Raw genomic sequence first — 18,475 nt, 5'->3', positions numbered from 1 at the left:
CTTGTATAACCTTGATACCAAAACCCAGAAAGGGTATTAGAAGAAAAAAAATTACAGGCCAATATTCTCTTGAATACATATGCACAAATCCTAAACAAAATACTTGAAAATCAAGTCTAGTAATATATAAAAAGAATAACATAAATAAACGGGGTTTATCGCAGGAATGCAGGGTTGGTTAAACATTTGAAAATCAATGTAGAGACTTCTGTTCAGCCATGATGGAGTAATAGGTACTAAATTTATCTTCTTACCTTAAGCAACTAAAAAATAAAGACAAAAATATAAAACAATGTTTACACATAGTGGACAAGAGGCAGCACAGGATGGTGATCCCTGAGAGAAGGGTAATAAATGAGGTAAACTCTATGATTACCACAGTTTACTGGCTGGAGAAAATTTTCAAGCCACAGCACAGGGAGGGGTATTCACGTGGAAATGGGTCTTCCTGATTTGAGGACAGAGTTTAGGATCTGAGGAGGCCAAGGAAGCTAAAACTCACATGGCACATCACCATATAGAGAACTGCCCAGAGAGAGAAAACTCCACAGATCTTCAGAGGGTTCTACTTAAGTCTTCAACTGAATACCGATCAGCACACACATAAGGAAAACAAGGTTGGGGAAAAAAAAGAAAACACTGGAAAAAAGCAGGTGGAAAAATTCATGAAATTCACACAGGGTTGAACAGTTCATGCTCCTGGCAGCCAGAACAGAGAAACCTTGTAATACACGGGTATCAGGTAGTGTATTCAGAATGGCATTGGCTCGGTAGTGGGGGTAAATTATTAACTAGATTAAAAATTTCTCTAATCTCACCAAGTTTAAAAAGCAAATCTGAAGGATCATACTGCTTTCAAATAAATTAACAACATCCTAGGAAAAAGCTCAAAATTATTTAAATAAATACAAACAACACAACAAACCCAGACGTGACACAGGACAGAATTAGTGAACAAGGATATTAAAACAGCTATTACAAATTATCCCATATGTCCAAAAAGGTGGAAGAAAGTACGATCATGTTAAGGAAAGATATAGAGTGAGGTTTTCTTTTCATATGTTATAAATCTCTTTAAGAGTTGATTTCCTGTTAATGCCAAAAATAATAACAACGTATTGTGTGGTTTATAACATATAATGACTTAAAGTATATGGCAATAATAGCAGAAAGGCCAAAAGAGGGGAAATATAAGTGTACTATTGAAAGGTTTTTATATTATAATTGAAGTAGTATAATATTAATTGAAAGTAGACGATGATAAGATGTACTATAAAACCCAAAAACAACCACCAAAAAAAAAAAAAACAAAAGCAAAGAGACTGTTGCTGATTCAAAGGCAATTAAGTGGAACTATAAAAACATTCCATCTGAAAGAAGGCAGAAAAAGAGGAAAAAAGGAACAAAGAACAGAAGGGACTAGTAGAAAACAAAGAGCAAAATAGCAGATTTAAAGCCAATTGTATCAATGACTACATTAAATGTAAATAGTCTAAACAATCTAGTTAAAAGGCAGAGATTGTCCATTGGATTTTAAAAATCCGATTATATGCTGTCAAAAGGAAATTCACTTAAAATATAAAGACATAAATAGGCTTTAAATTAAAAAATGGAAAAATATATACCATGCTAAAAGTAAGGGGAAGAAAGCTGGAATGTCTATGTTAAAATCAGACAAAGCAGGCATAGAGCAAAGAATATTACTAGGGATAAAGAGAGTCATTTTCTAAGGACCAAGGAGACGATTCATCAAGAGAACATAACAATCCTAAATTGCTTTTGCACCTAATAGCAAAGCTTCAAAATATATGAAACATAAACCAATAGAAGAAACAACAAATAGAAAAATCCACAACTACAGTTGTAAATTTCAGTGGAATAGACAGAATGTCAGCAAAAATATAGAAACCTGAACACTATCAATTAATATGATCTAATTGACATTTATCAAACACTCCACTCATTAAAATCAGAAATACATGTACTTTTCAAGTGTGCATGGAACATGGTAAATGATAGATATGCTAGACATATTATGAGCCTAAAACAAGGCTCAATAAATTTAAAGGAATTCAAATCATACAAAGCATAAAATGTGAACATAGTAGCATTAAATTAAAAATCAATAATACAAAATGTCTAGAAAATCCCCAAGTCTTTGGAAACTAAACAACACACTTATAAGTCAAAGAAGAAATCACAAGGAAATTAGAAAGTAAATAAACTAAATGAAAATGAAAACACAATGTATCAAAAACAATGGGAACTAAAACAGTGTTTTCAGGGGACTTCTGACTTCCCTGGTGTCACAGTAGTTAAGAATCCACCTGCCAGTGCAGGGGACATGGGTTCGATCCCTGGTCCGGGAAGATCCCACATGCTGTGAAGCAACTAAGCCCATGCACCACAACTACTGAGCCTGTGCTCTAGAGCCCGCGAGCCACAACTACTGAGCCTGCGCACTACAACTACTGAGCCTGCGCTCTAGAGCCTGCAAGAGACAACTACTGAGCCCGTGTGCCACAACTACTGAAGCCTGTGCACCCTAGAGCCCGTGTGCCACAAGTACTGAGCCCACGTGCTGCAACTACTGAAGCTTGCGCACCTAGAGTCAATGCTCCACAACAAGAGAAGTCACCACAGTGAGAAACCCACGTGCTGCAATGAACAGTAGCCCTCGCACGCTTCAACTAGAGAAAGCCTGTGTGCAGCAACAAGGCAGCCAAAAAAGAAAACAACAACAACAGTGCTTTCAGAAGAAATTATAGCACTAGATGTTTATTTAAGAAAGAAGAAAGGTCATCAACACTGGCCTGAGGTACCTTGGCAAACTTCTTCCCCATCCAGTAAGACACTGCCTTAACCCTCTTCACGAAGATCTGAACCACAACTGGGGTATTGGGCAAGGTGTTCTCTAAGTTTGTTTCTTCCTTAGGTAGGCTCTCTCAGGCCAGAGGTAGTGGCTGCTCTCTTCACCTGTTATTCCTGTATTCTTTAGGTTTCGCTATACCCTTCTTAGAAGCTAATCCTCTTTTACATATTTAATAATTCTCTATATATTTAATACTCAGATTATTGTTCAAGTTACTGTTTTGGTTCCTGTCTCCTGACTGAACCTAACTAAAACAGAATTGGTACTGGGTGTGATGGCAGGAGATAGAACCTCAAGGATAAGATTTTGGGATTGATCTGGTCATGCCCTTAGGTTTAAGCGTAGGCATAAACTCCCTGACAACAGGAAATGGGAGGCTATTAATCCATAGCATGCAGTAGCATCACAATTAATTGTGATGAATTACAATTCATTGTAATTGTACCAATTAAAGCAACTTAAGAGCTCTTAAGTATTATGGCAGTAATGTTGACCATAGGACAAGGTATGGGATAGATTGTCTTGAATGCACTAGAGCACTTATAGAAAGAAAATGATAAACTCAAATCCGAGTCTGGGAACTAAAAAGCTCCCAGAGCCGCCCTAAAATAATCCATTTCTTATAGCCACAGAGCTGATTTTGCTGAAAATCTAATGTGAAATTTACTTTGTTCAGGCTATTGAATTACAATACTAGTTGAGTTTATGGTCTTTCCAAGCTTCTAATGTGACTAACAGGGCATTGATTGATAAAGAATGAGCCCTTAAAACTTGAAATGGGGACATCTGGTAGGCAAGATGAAACTGGCAATCTTAAATACCCTAGTCCCTTAATTGTGGAAGTAGCTGGCCTTCCTGTGTCTGAGGAAAGGAGCTTTCCTTTGTTGAAAGAACTCTGTGATAACTTTACATGGGGCAAATGCCTGGCAAGGGGACACTCGTTCTCCTCAAGACCCACCAAAATCAACCCTTATTTCTACTAGGCCAATAACTAGGGTCAAACATCAGCATACTCCAAACATAATGTATACACTATGACCCAAGAGGAGAAAGCTTATATACCAGAAGAATTACATTGTGTGTGCGTGTGTGTGTGTGTGTGTGTGTGTGTGTGTGTATCCTGGGGAATATGTGCAGGAGTAGATTCTAAGAAAAGACCAAAGAGGGATAAGTTTATTGATATGAGTGCACTTACTAGAGATTCTGGATTTAATGTGTTAGAGCTTCTTCCCATTGTATGAGCTAACAGCTTGGTTGGTTAACTGAAACTTGGACTCAGTAGCCTACATTTAATGAAAATAAAATGCTGGAGCTCCTATGGCATGCTGTACATGAGGGAGCATGAAATCTTAGGGTTAGGAGTGCTGGAGTGGATTTATCGTGTGTGAGCTACATGACTACCTCACCACTATGTCTCCCAAGAAGGTGTAGAAGGCACTCCCGTCACTAAGGCATTGGTAAATTCATTAGTGAGGGCAGCATCTGTATCTCTGAGGAGCTCTGTGGTTGCTCTTCTGTGTAGGCCACATAGACTATGGGTGACGCCACCATGAGACATCAGATGACCATATGGTCTGAGCTTCCCATCATGCACTGCGTGCTGTCTGACTCAACTAGCTGTGTTTGAGCATAAACAATTCATTATCAAATGGAAATACCATATAAGAGACCAAGTATAGGCAAATCCATAAGGTACAATAAGTTATATGAGCAAGTAGTTCAGACTCTGATTCCTGTTGTGTTACCTCTTCTCAAATCTATGCTTATAGTCTCCTGAGGAGTTCCTAATAACTAGCAAAGGAAGCAAATATTCAAGCCTAGTTTATAAATGGGTCTGTACAATATGCTGGTGCTGAAAGTGGACAGTTACAGCATTACACCCCTACTCAGGGGTGACTAATATTCAGTGATAAAGGAAAATCCTCCCAGTGGGCAGAACTCTGAGCAGTACATTGCCTATCCACTTTGTCTAAAAAGATGGCAAGAAGTATGGATCCACGGGCAGTTGCTCTACAGATCTATATAGATCCACAGGCAGTTGTTAACAATTTGGCTGTATGGTCAGGGAAGGAAGTAACAAGAATAAAAGATAGGTGACAAGAAAATGTGGAGAAGTAGGTAGATGGATATTTCAGAATGGGCACAGACTGTGAAGATATTTGGTTCCCATGTGACTGCATATCAAACGGCCTTCACTGCAGAGGGTGCTCTTAATAATAAGGTGATGTGCTCTAAATCAAAATGACATGCTCTTTCAGTCACCCTCTTTCCCAAGCTGTCCTAGTGCTTGCTTAAAGGGTCCAGTAACAAAGTGACCATAGTGGCAGAGTGGAGGATATGAATGGGCTCAACAACATGGACTTCCCTTTACCAACGCTGACTTGGCTAATACTATTACTGAGTGCCAAGTCTGCCAACGAAGAGACCAACACTGAGTCCCTGATGTGGAACTATTTTCTGGGGGAACAGTCAGCTACTTGGTGGTGGGTTGGTTACATGATACATTTTCCATCACAGAGGAGGGCAGAGATTTGTTCTCACTGGAAATGACCATAGTCCAAATATGGATCTGCCTTCCTTGTTCATAATGGTCTGCCAGCACAAACATCCAAGGACTCACAGAATGTCTTATCTACCATCACAGTATTCCATACCACAGCTTCTGATCATGGAACTCATTTCTAAGGAAGTGCCGCTCTGAGTTCATATCCATGGAATGAAAATGGTTTTACCACATATGCTATCACTTAGAAGCATCTGGCCTAATTAAAAATGAAATAAAACTAATGGGAGAGAAATAAAGCTGAAAGGATGGGGTTCCATTTTAAAGGATTTGGTTATGTGCTTTGAATCAGACAGATACCATTTTATACGGTGCTGTCTCCCCCACAGTTAGAATGCATGGGTCTGGGAATCAAGAGGTGGAACTGATAGTGGCTTCACTCACTATTATACATAGTAACTCACTTGTTAAATTTTATTCTCACCTTACAATTTTGAACTTCATGCCTATGAAGTTCAGAGATGCTAGACCCAAAGAGGATAACAATTCCATCAAGGAATACACAAATGGTCTACTGAATTGAAAGGTAAGACTTCCACATGGTCATTTTGGGCTCCACATGCAACTGAACCAAAAGGAAGAAGAGGGGGTTACTCTATTGGCTTCAGCAGTTGATCCCAACTATCAAGAGGAAATTGGGCTATTGGCATATAATGGGGAAAAGGAAGACTATACCTGGAACCCAGGGAATTCTCTGGGCTGCCTCTTAATACTCTACGTCAATTCTCAATAGTGCAGGTTAATGGCAAATTACAGCAATCAAAAAAAAGGCTGGAGTATTGAGGACTCAGATCCCTCAGGAAAGAAGGTTTGGGTTACTCTACTTGGTAAGAAATCTACTGATGCGATGGCTGAAGACAAGTGGAGTATGCAATGGGTAGTGGAGAAGGAAGCCACAGATATCACCTATGGTCTCATAACAAATACTTACAAAAAAGATTGTAATATGTATCTTTTTTGCTTGTTATATGTATGTATTTATTTGGAGATATTAACCATTTTCTTTTCATTCTCCATCTTACCATTACTGGAAGTTAAACTTAGCGATTAGTCTTTATATTACAGTATATTCAGTTGCACTATGACAAAATCTGAGGAGTAATTAATATTGCCAGCTATAAAAACAATTACTGTTGGGACTGAATGCCTCTTAATTTGGGGAAAGTATGAGAATTTCTTGGTGTGTGGAAGTTCAAGTGAGTGTAAGATGTACATATAGAAGCTGGGTAGCCAAAGGAGGGATATGCCAGTTATCAATTTACTGCCTCTCACCTCTAAATCTAGACTTTGTCCAAGCCCTGTGAAACTTGGGCTTGAAAGTATACTATTTCTCCTTTGCCAGCTGGCATAATGTTAGGCCTTGTCAGTAGAGAGCACTGGAAGGACACCGTAAGAAGGGATTTTTTTTCTTGCTCTTATGGTGTGATGGCCAGTTGGAGGCTTCTGGTGGTATACCCAGTTAGACACACCCTCCAGAAAGTTTCAACAGCACCCCAGCAGGTCTTGCTCACACACTAGCAAGCAGCCTCCCAGTGAGACTCACCAGCAACCCAATGGGTGATTTCTGCTTAATAGCCTTGGCCTGAGAATTTCTCCACCATCTAATAGGCCATAGCCAAACTCTCTCCATCAAGATCTGAATCTCAGCATTGATGGAGCATCTCCCAAGTTTTTTCCTTTCTAGAGTACTCTCCCTCAGCTTAGAGGTAGTAGCTGCTCCCTGCATCTTCTAATCCTGTATTCTTTATAGGAATTCTTTTTACCAATTTAAATTTTTTGTACTAAATTAGGGAATATCAAGAATGACTTTATGCCAATAAATTTAACTACTTAAATGAAATGGAATTATTCCTTGAAAGGCACAAACTACCAAAGATTACTCAAGAAGAAACAGATAACTTTAACTTTACATCTATTAAAGGCATTGAATTTATATTTAAAAATCTTCCCACAAGTAAAACTCCAGGCCCAGATGGCTTCATTTTTAAATTCAACCAAATATTTAAGAAAGAAATATTACAAACCCTACATAAACTCTTCCAGAAAACTGAAGAGATGGGAACAACTTTCCAACTCATTCTATGAGGCTAGCAGTACCCTATAAAGAGTTCACAGTGTATAATTCCATTTACTATATAAAATTCTAGCCCCTGCAAAATCAATCAATAGTGACAAGAAGCAAATCAGCATTTACTTGAGAACACAGGGATGGTAGGAAGAGATGAATTACAAAGAGGAATTAGGAAACTTTGAGATTATGGATATTTTCATTATCTTGATTATGCATGTGGTTTCATAGCTCCATACTTATGTCAAAACTCACACTGTACATTTTAAATATGTATTCTTTAAATATGCTTTAATACAGGTATAAAATATACCTTAAATATATCAAGCTGTAAAAAATTAATATAATCTACTACATTAGTCAAATAAAAGAAGAAAATCATATGACCATTTTGATAGGCACAGAAAAAGCATTTAATAAAATATAAAACACATTTATGATAAAACTCTCAGCAAAGAACAGAAGGGAACTTCCTTAATCTGTTAAAAGATATCAACAAAAAACCTACAGTTGATATACTTAAAAATGAAATATTGAGCTTTCTTTCCTTGAGGTCAGAAACAAGACAAGGATGAGCGCTCTCACCACCTCTATTCAACAAATATACTACAGATTCTAGTCACTACAATACAGCAGGCAACAAAGTAAAAAAAGGTATAAAGATCTGATAGAAGTGTAACTGCCATTTTCAAAGATGACAAGATTGCACATTCTTTAGGACTATTTAGACACACAATTATCATAATTCACATGTGAATTCAGCAAGATCATTACACATAAAATCAGTATAAAAATAATTTTATTTCCATACACAAGCAGTTAGCATTTGGAAAATGATTTTTTTAATGCCATTGAAAATGCCATCTGAAAACATTAAAATATCTATTTTTAAAAACTAATGAAATATATGCAAGATCATAACACCAAGACTAAAAAATAGATATTGCTGAAAGAAATTTAAGAAGATATAAAATCACAACATTGTAAAGAATTATACTCCAATAAAGATGTTATAAAAAAAAAGAAAAAAAAAGAAGACATAAAATCAAGGTATATAACATGTTTATGAATTGTAAGTCCTCAACTTTATTTGAGGCCAATTCTCATATTTGATCTAAAGATTCAATCCCAGTTAAAATCCTTGCAGGATTTTTTTTGGAAGTTGACAAGCTGCTTCCAAAATTTAAATAGACAAAATGGTAAACCAGACAGACTAGTTTCTACACAGCAGCTGAAGCCCTGCTTTGAACAATCTCAATCATTAATTGGATTAGGTAATCTATGATTACTAGTGCCTCTAACCACTTGTCAGAATCTTATGTAAATCCTCTCTAAAAGAAGATAACACCATCAAAGACCTTAAAATATCTCTACAGTTTTCACACAAAATGTCTGACACATTAAAAAATAACTACCTAGGTAAGTACTCGAGACAATCTGATTAAAAACCAAATAGATGTTTTCCACAGAAACAAGAAAACTGTTTCTAAAATTCATATGGAATTTCAAGGGACCCTGCATAGACAAAACAAACAATTGTGAAGAACAAAGTTAGAGGACTAACACTTCCCAAGTTCAAAATTTACTACAAAGCTAAGTAATCAAAACTGTGTGATACTGGCATAAGGACAAACATATACACCAATGGAATAGAATAGAGAGTCCCCAAATAAACCCTCACATATACAGTCAATTCAACAAGCGTGCCAGGACCATTCAATGGGGAAAGAGCAGTCTTTTCAACAAATGGTGCTAGGAACACTGGATAGTCATATGCAAAAGACCTTACCTTACACCATATATAAAAATTAACTAAAAATACAAAAAGCCCTAAACATAAGACCTAAAACCACATAAACTCTTAGAAGAAAACATAGGGCAAAGGCTTCATAACATAAGGCAAAAGTGTCATGACATAGACTTGGCAAGAATTTCTTGGAAATGATACCAATAACAGAGGCAACAAAAGAAAAAAAACAACAAATTGGACTTGATCAAAATTAAAATGTTTCGTGCATCAAATGACACCATCAACTGTGTAAAAAGGCAGTTCATAAGATGGGAGAAAATATTTGTAAATCACACATCTGGTAATGTGTTAATACCCAGAATGTACAGAGAACTAAAACTCAACAACAACAAATAAAAAACAACCCAATTCAAAAATAGGCAAAGGACTTAAATAGACATTTCTCCAAAGAAGATATACAAATGGGAAGGAAGCATATGAAAAGATTTCAACATGTCTAATCATTAGGGAAATGCAAATCAAAACCACAATGAGAGACGAGAGGAAGATGGCGGAAGAGTAAGACGCGGAGATCACCTTCCTTCCCACAGATACACCAGAAATACATCTACACGTGGAACAACTCCTACAGAACACCTACTGAACGCTGGCAGAAGACCTCAGACATCCCAAAAGGCAAGAAAGTCCCCATGTACCTGGGTAGGGCAAAAGAAAAAAGAATAAACAGAGACAGAAGGATAGGGTCGGGACCTGCACCAGGGGGAGGGAGCTGTGAAGGAGGAAAGGTTTCCACACACTAGGAAGCCCCTTCTCAGATGGAGACTGCGGGTGGCAGAGGGGGAAAGCTTTGGCGCCGCGGAGGAGAGCACAGTGACAGGGGTGCGGGGTGCAAAGCGGAGAGATTCCCACACAGAGGATCAGTGCCGACCAGTACTCACCAACCCGAGAGGCTTGTCTGCTCACCCGCTAGGGCGGGCGGGGCTAGGAGCTGAGGCGCGGGCTTCGGTCGAACGCAGGGAGAGGACTGGGGTTGGCGGCATGAACACAGCCTGTAGGGGGTTAGTGCACCACGGCTGGCCAGGAGGGAATCTGGGAAAAAGTCTGGACCTGCCGAAGAGGCAAGAGACTTTTTCTTCCCTCTTTGTTTCCTGGTGCGCGAGGAGAGGGGATTAAGAGTGCTGCTTAAAGGAGCTCCAGAGACGGGCACGAGCCGCGGCTGAGAGCGCAGACCCCAGAGAAGGGGATGAGACACTAAGGCTGCTGCTGCCGCCACCAAGAAGCCTGTGTGCGAGAACAGGTCACTATCCACACCTCCCTTCTGGGGAGCCTGTGCAGCTCGCCACTGCCAGGGTCCCGGGATCCAGGGACAACTTCCCCGGGAGAACGCACGGCACGCCTCAGGCTGGTGCAACGTCACGCTGGCCTCTACTGCCGCAGGCTCGCCCCACACTCTGTACCCCTCCCTCCCCCTGGCCTGAGTGAGCCAGAGTCCCCGAAGCAGCTGCTCCTTTAACCCTGTCCTGTCTGAGCGAAGAACAGATGCCCTCCGGGTGACCTACATGACACGCAGAGGCGGGGCCAAATCCAAAGCTGAGCCCCAGGAGCTGTGAGAACAAAGAAGAAAAGGGATATCTCTCCCAGCAGCCTCAGAAGCAGCAGATTAAAGCTCCACAATCAACTTGATGTACCCTGCATCTGGGGAATACATGAATAGACAAAGAATCATCCCAAATGGAGGATGTGGACTGTGAGAGCAAGATTTATTATTTTTTCTCCTTTTCCTCTTTTGTGAGTGTGTATGTGTATGCTTCTGTGTGAGATTTTGTCTGTATAGCTTTGCTTCCACCATTTGTCCTAGGGTTCTATCCGTCCGTTTTTTTGTTTTGTTTTTTCTTTAAAAAAAATGCTTTTTCTTAATAATTATTTTTTATTATAATAACTTTATTTTATCTTACTTTATTTTATTTTATCTTTTTTCTTTCCTCCCTCCCTCCCTCCCTCCCTCCTTTCTTTCCTTCTTTCTTCCTTCCTTCCTTCCTTCCCTCCTTCCTTCCTTTCTCTTTCTTTCTTTCTTCCTTCCTTCCTTCCTTCCTTCCTTCCTTCCTTCCTTCCTTCCTTTCTTTCTTTCTTTCTTTCTTTCTTTCTTTCTTTCTTTCTTTCTTTCTTTCTTTCTTTCTTTCTTTCTTTCTTTTTCTCCCTTTTATTCTGAGCTGTGTGGATGAAAGGCTCTTGATGCTGCAGCCAGGAGTCAGTGCTGTGCCTCTGAGGTAGGAGAGCCAACTTCAGGACACAGGTACACAAGAGACCTCCCAGCTCCACATATCAAATGGCGAAAATCTCCCAGAGATCTCCATCTCAACATCAGCACCCAGCTTCACTCAACGACCAGCAAGGTACAGTGCTGGACACCCTATGCCAAACAACTAGCAAGACAGGAACACAACCCCTCCCATTAGCAGAGAGGTTGCCTAAAATCATAAGTCCACAGACACCCCAAAACACACCACCAGATGTGGACCTGCCCACCAGAAGGACAAGATCCAGCCTCAACCACCAGAACACAGGCACTAGTCCCCTCCACCAGGAAGCCTACACAACCCACTGAACCAACTTTAGCCACTGGGGACAGACACCAAAAACAACAGGAACTACGAACCTGCAGCCTGCAAAAAGGAGACCCCCAAACACAGTAAGATAAGCAAAATGAGAAGACAGAAAAACACACAGCAGATGAAGGAGCAAGATAAAAACCCACCAGACCTAACAAATGAAGAGGAAATAGGCAGTCTACCTGAAAAAGAATTCAGAATAATGATAGTGAAGATGATCCAAAATCTTGGAAATAGAAGAGACAAAATGCAAGAAACATTTAACAAGGACCTAGAAGAACTAAAGATGAAACAAGCAACAATGAACAACACAATAAATGAAATGAAAAATACTCTAGATAGGATCAATAGCAGAATAACTGAGGCAGAAGAACGGATAAGTGACCTGGAAGATAAAATAGTGGAAATAACTACTGCAGAGCAGAATAAAGAAAAACAAATGAAAAGAACTGAGGACAGCCTCAGAGACCTCTGGGACAACATTAAACACACCAACATTCAAATTATAGGGGTTCCAGAAGAAGAAGAGAAAAAGAAAGGGACTGAGAAAATATTTGAAGAGATTATAGTTGAAAACTTCCCTAATACGGGAAAGGAAATAGTTAATCAAGTCCAGGAAGCACAGAGAGTCCCATACAGGATAAATACAAGGAGAAATATGCCAAGACACATATTAATCAAACTGTCAAAAATTAAATACAAAGAAAACATATTAAAAGCAGCAAGGGAAAAACAACAAATAACACACAAGGGAATCCCCATAAGGTTAACAGCTGATCTTTCAGCAGAAATTCTGCAAGCCAGAAGGGAGTGGCAGGACATATTTAAAGTGACGAAGGAGAAAAATCTGCAACCAAGATTACTCAACCCAGCAAGGATTTCATTCAGATTTGATGGAGAAATTAAAAGCTTTACAGACAAGCAAAAGCTGAGAGAGTTCAGCACCACCAAACCAGCTTTACAACAAATGCTAAAGGAACTTCTCTAGGCAAGAAACACAAGAGAAGGAAAAGACCTACAATAATGAACACAAAACAAGAAAATGGGAATAGGAACATACATATTGATAATTACCTTAAATGTAAATGGACTAAACGCTCCCACCAAAAGAAACAGACTGTCTAAACGGATACAAAAACAAGACCCATATATATGATGTCTACAAGAGACCCACTTCAGACCTAGAGACACATACAGACTGAAAGTAAGGGGATGGAAAAAGATATTGCATGCAAATGGAAACCAAAAGAAAGCTGGAGTAGCAATACTCATATCAGACAAAATGGACTTTAAAATAAAGACTATTAGAAGAGACAAAGAAGGACACTACATAATGATCAAGGGATTGATCCCAGAAGAAGACATAACAATTGTAAATATTTATGCACTCAACATAGGAGCACCTCAATACATAAAGCAAATGCTAACAGCCATAAAAGGGGAAATCAACAGTAACACAATCATAGTAGGGAACTTTAACACCCCACTTTCATCAATGGAAAGATCATCCAAAATGAAAATAAATAAGGACACACAAGCTGTAAAGGATACATTAAACAAGATGGACTTAATTGATATTTATAGGACATTCCATCCAGAAACAGAATACACATTTTTCTCAAGCGTTCATGGAACATTCTCCAGGATAGATCATATCTTGGGTCACAAATCAAGCCTTGGTAAATTTAAGAAAACTGAAATTGTATCAAGTATCTTTTCCAACCACAATGCTATGAGACTAGATATCAATTACAGGAAAAGATCTGTAAGGAATACAAACACATGGAGGCTAAACAGTACACTACTTAATAATGAAGTGATCACTGAAGAAATCAAAGAGGAAATAAAAAAAATCTATAAACAAATGACAATGGAGACACGACGATCCAAACCTATGGGATGCAGCAAAAGCAGTTCTAAGAGGGAAGTTTATAGCAATACAATCCTACCTTAAGAAACAGGAAACATCTCGAATAAACAACCTAACCTTGCACCTAAAGCGATTAGAGAAAGAAGAACAAAAAAAAACCCAAAGTTAGCAGAAGGAAAGAAATCATAAAGATCAGATCAGAAATAAATGAAAAAGAAATGAAGGAAATGATAGCAAAGATCAATAAAACTACAAGCTGGTTCTTTGAGAAGATAAACAAAATTGTTAAACCATTAGCCAGACTCATCAAGAAAAAAAGCGAGAAGACTCAAATCAATAGAATTAGAAATGAAAAAGGAGAAGTAACAACTGACACTGCAGAAATACAAAAGATCATGAGAGATTAGTACAAGCAACTATATGCCAATAAAATGGACAACCTGGAAGAAATGGACAAATTCTAAGAAATGCACAACCTGCCAAGACTGAATTAGGAAGAAATAGAAAATATGAACAGACCAATCACAAGCACTGAAATTAAAACTGCGATTAAAAATTTTCCAACAAACAAAAGCCCAGGAGCAGATGGCTTCACAGGTGAATTCTATTAAACATTTAGAGAAGAGCTAACACCTATCCTCATCAAACTCTTCCAAAATATAGCAGAGGGAGGAACACTCCCAAACTCATTCTATGAGGCCACCATCACTCTGATACCAAAACCAGAGAAGGATGTCACAAAGAAAGAAAACTACAGGCCAATATCACTGATGAACATAGATGCAAAAATCCTCAACAAAATACTAGCAAACAGAATCCAACAGCACAGTAAAAGGATCATACACCATGATCAAGTGGGGTTTATTCCAGGAATGCAAGGATTCTTCAGTATACACAAATCAATCAACGTGATACACCATATTAACAAATTGAAGGAGAAAAACCATATGATCATCTCAATAGATGCAGAGAAAGCTTTCGACAAAATTCAACACCCATTTATGATAAAAACCCTCTGAAAGGAGGCACAGAGGGAACTTTCCTCAACAAAATAAAGGACATATATGAAAAAGCCACAGCCAACATCGTCCTCAATGGTGAAAAACTGAAAGCATTTCCACTAAGATCAGGAACAAGACAAGGTTGCCCACTCTCACCACTCTTATTCAACATAGTTTTGGAAGTTTTAGCCACAGCAATCAGAGAAGAAAAGGAATCCAAATTGGAAAAGAAGAAGTAAAGCTGTCACTGTTTGCAGATGACATGATACTGTACATAGAGAATCCTAAAGACGCTACCAGAAAACTACTAGAGCTAATCAATGAATTTGGTAAAGTAGCAGAATACAAAATTAATGCACAGAAATCTCTGGCTTTCCTATACACTAATGATGAAATATCTGAAAGTGAAATCACGAAAACACTCCCATTTACCACTGCAACAAAAAGAATAAAGTATCTAGGAATAAACCTACCTAAGGAGACAAAAGACCTGTATGCAGAAAATTATAAGACACTGATGAAAGAAATTAAACATGATACAAATAGATGGAGAGATATATCATGTTCTTGGATTGGAAGAATCAACATTGTGAAAATGACTCTACTACCCAAAGCAATCTACAGATTCAATGCAATCCCTATCAAACTACCACTGGCATTTTTCACAGAACTAGAACAAAAAATTTCACAATTTGTATGGAAACACAAAAGACCCCGAATAGCCAAAGCAAGCTTGAGAACGAAAAACGGAGCTGGAGGAATCAGGCTTCCTGACTTCAGGCTATACTACAAAGCTACAGTAATCAAGACAGTATGGTACTGGCACAAAAACAGAAAGATAGATCAATGGAACAGGATAGAAAGCCCAGAGACAAACCCATGCACATATGGTCACCTTATCTTTGATAAAGGAGGCAGGAATGTACAGTGGAGAAAGGACAGCCTCTTCAATAAGTGGTGCTGGGAAAACTGGACAGGTACATGTAAAAGTATGAGATTAGATCACTCCCTAACACCATACACAAAAATAAGCTCAAAATGGATTAAAGACCTAAATGTAAGGCCAGAAACTATCAAACTCTTAGAGGAAAACATAGGCAGAACATTCTATGACATAAATCACAGCAAGATCCTTTTTGACCCACCTCCTAGAGAAATGGAAATAAAAACAAAAATAAACAAATGGGACCTAATGAAACTTCAAAGCTTTTGCACAGCAAAGGAAACCATAAACAAGATCAAATGACAGCCCTCAGAATGGGAGAAAATATTTGCAAATGAAGCAACTGACAAAGGATTAATCTCCAAAATTTATAAGCAGCTCATGCAGCTCAATAACAAAAAACAAACAACCCAATCCAAAAATGGGCAGAAGACCTAAATAGACATTTCTCCAAAGAAGATATACAGACTGCCAACAAACACATGAAAGGATGCTCAACATCATTAATCATTAGAGAAATGCAGATCACAATTACAATGAGATATCATCTCACACCAGTCAGAATGGCCATCATCAAAAAATCTAGAAACAATAAATGCTGGAGAGGGTGTGGAAAAAAGGGAATACTCTTGCACTGCTGGTGGGAATGTGAATTGGTACAGCCACTATGGAGAACAGTATGGAGGTTCCTTAAAAAACTACAAATAGAACTATCATATGACCCAGCAATCCCGCTACTGGGCATATACCCTGAGAAAACCATAATTCAAAAAGAGTCAAGTACCAAAATATTCATTGCAGCTCTATTTACAATAGCCCAGAGATGGAAACAACCTAAGTGTCCATCAACGGATGAATGGATAAAGAAGATGTGGCACATATATACAATGGAATATTACTGAGCCATAAAAAGTAACGAAATTGAGCTATTTGTATTGAGGTGGATGGACCTAGAGTGTGTCATACAGAGTGAAGTAAGTCAGAAAGAGAAAGAAATACCGTATGGTAACACATATATAGGGAATTGAAGAAAAAAAAATGTCATGAAGAACCTAGGGTTAAGACAGGAATAAAGACACAGACCTACTAGAGAGTGGACTTGAGGATATGGGGAGGGGAAAGGGTAAGCTGTGACAAAGCGAGAGAGTGTCACGGACATATATACACTACCAAACGTAAGGTAGATAGCTAGTGGGAAGCAGCCGCATAGCACAGGGAGATCAGCTCGGTGCTTTGTGACCGCCTAGAGGGGTGGGATAGGGAGGGTGGGAGGGAGGGAGACGCAAAAGGGAAGAGATATGGGAACATATGTATATGTATAACTGATTCACTTTGTTATAAAGCAGAAACTAACACACCATTGTAAAGCAATTATACTCCATAAAGTTGTAAAAAAAAAAACAAAAACCGCTATGAGGGCTTCCCTGGTGGCACAGTGGTTAAGAATCCACCTGCCAATGCAGGGGACATGGGTTTGAGCCCTGGTCTGGGAAGATCCCACATGCCGCGGATCAACTAAGCCCATGTGCCACAACTACTTAGGCTGTGCTCTAGAGCCCACGAGCCACAACTACTGAGCCCGTCTGCTGCAACTACTGAGGCCCACGTGCCTAGAGCCCGTGCTCTGCAACAAGAGAAGCCACCACAATGAGAAGTCTGTACACTGCAACAAAGAGTAGTCCCCGCTCGCCACAACTAGAGACAGCTCGGGCGCAGCAACGAAGACCCAACGCAGCCAAAAATTTAAAAAATAAACCACAATGAGATACTGCTTCACATCCATTAGGCTATTATCAAAAAAACAGAAAATAACAAGTGTTCACAAAGATGTGGAGAAATTGGAACTTTTGTGCATTGCTAGTAGGAATGTAACATGGTGCAGCCACTGTAGAAAACAGCAAGGCAGTGCCTCAAAAATTAAACATAGAATTACCATACAATCCCACTCCTGGTTATATACTCAAAAGAACTGAAAGCAGGGTCTTGAAGAGATATTTGTATACCTGTGTTCATAGCAGCATTATTCAGAATAGCCAAGAGGTTAAAAACAACCCAAATGTCCCCCAATGGATGAGTGGATAAACAAAATATGTTACATACATACAATGGAATATCATTAATCTTTAAAAAGGAAGGAAATTCTACACTATGCTATAATGGAAGAACCCTGAAGTCATTATGCTAAAATAAGACAGACATACAAGCTAAGTATTGTTATGTTTCCACTTATTTGAGGAACCTAGGATAGTCAAATTCATAGAGCCACAAAGTCGAACAATGCTTACCAGCGCTGGAAAGAGGGGAAATGGGAGGTTATTGTTTAATGGGTACAAATTTCCATTTAGGATATGATGAAAAAGTTCTGGAGATGGATAGTGGTGATGGTTGCATAACAATGTGAATGTACTTAATGTCACTGAACTATACACTTAAAAATGGTCATAATGGTAAGTTTTATGTTATCTATCTTTTACTACAATAAAAAATAATTCAAAAAATACTAGAATTCACCTAAACCTTTAAATTAAGTGTTATGGTGAATAAGAATCATACTTTCATAAAGGAAAATTCACAACTTCAGTTAATAAATAGTATGTAAAATATATTTATACTGTCATTTATACTGCCTCATTTTCTTTTTTATATGAAATATACTGAAAACCACAAAACAGGTGTAAAAAAACCCACCCATAATCACTGCATAAAAATTATATACTCATCTTGTAATGCTAATATAACACAGTACATTTTACTAAACAATTTAAAATTTGAGTTTTCTGTAATTACTTGCAGCAATAC

The 18,475-nt window shown here is 38.5% G+C and overlaps 1 protein-coding gene across 1 annotated transcript in view; it reads right to left on the bottom strand.

Moving 5' to 3' along the window:
* The window catches only part of NRG4 (neuregulin 4), a 134,048-nt gene that overhangs the window by 60,042 nt on the left and 55,531 nt on the right, over nucleotides 1-18,475 (bottom strand). The gene's annotated exons all lie outside the window — the stretch shown is intronic.

Source organism: Grampus griseus (assembly GCF_964374135.1).
Source record: "Grampus griseus genome assembly, chromosome: 2".
NCBI lineage: Eukaryota > Metazoa > Chordata > Mammalia > Artiodactyla > Delphinidae > Grampus > Grampus griseus.
Note: the sequence above shows the minus strand (reverse complement) of the source record. Positions and strands in the feature narration are given on the sequence as shown.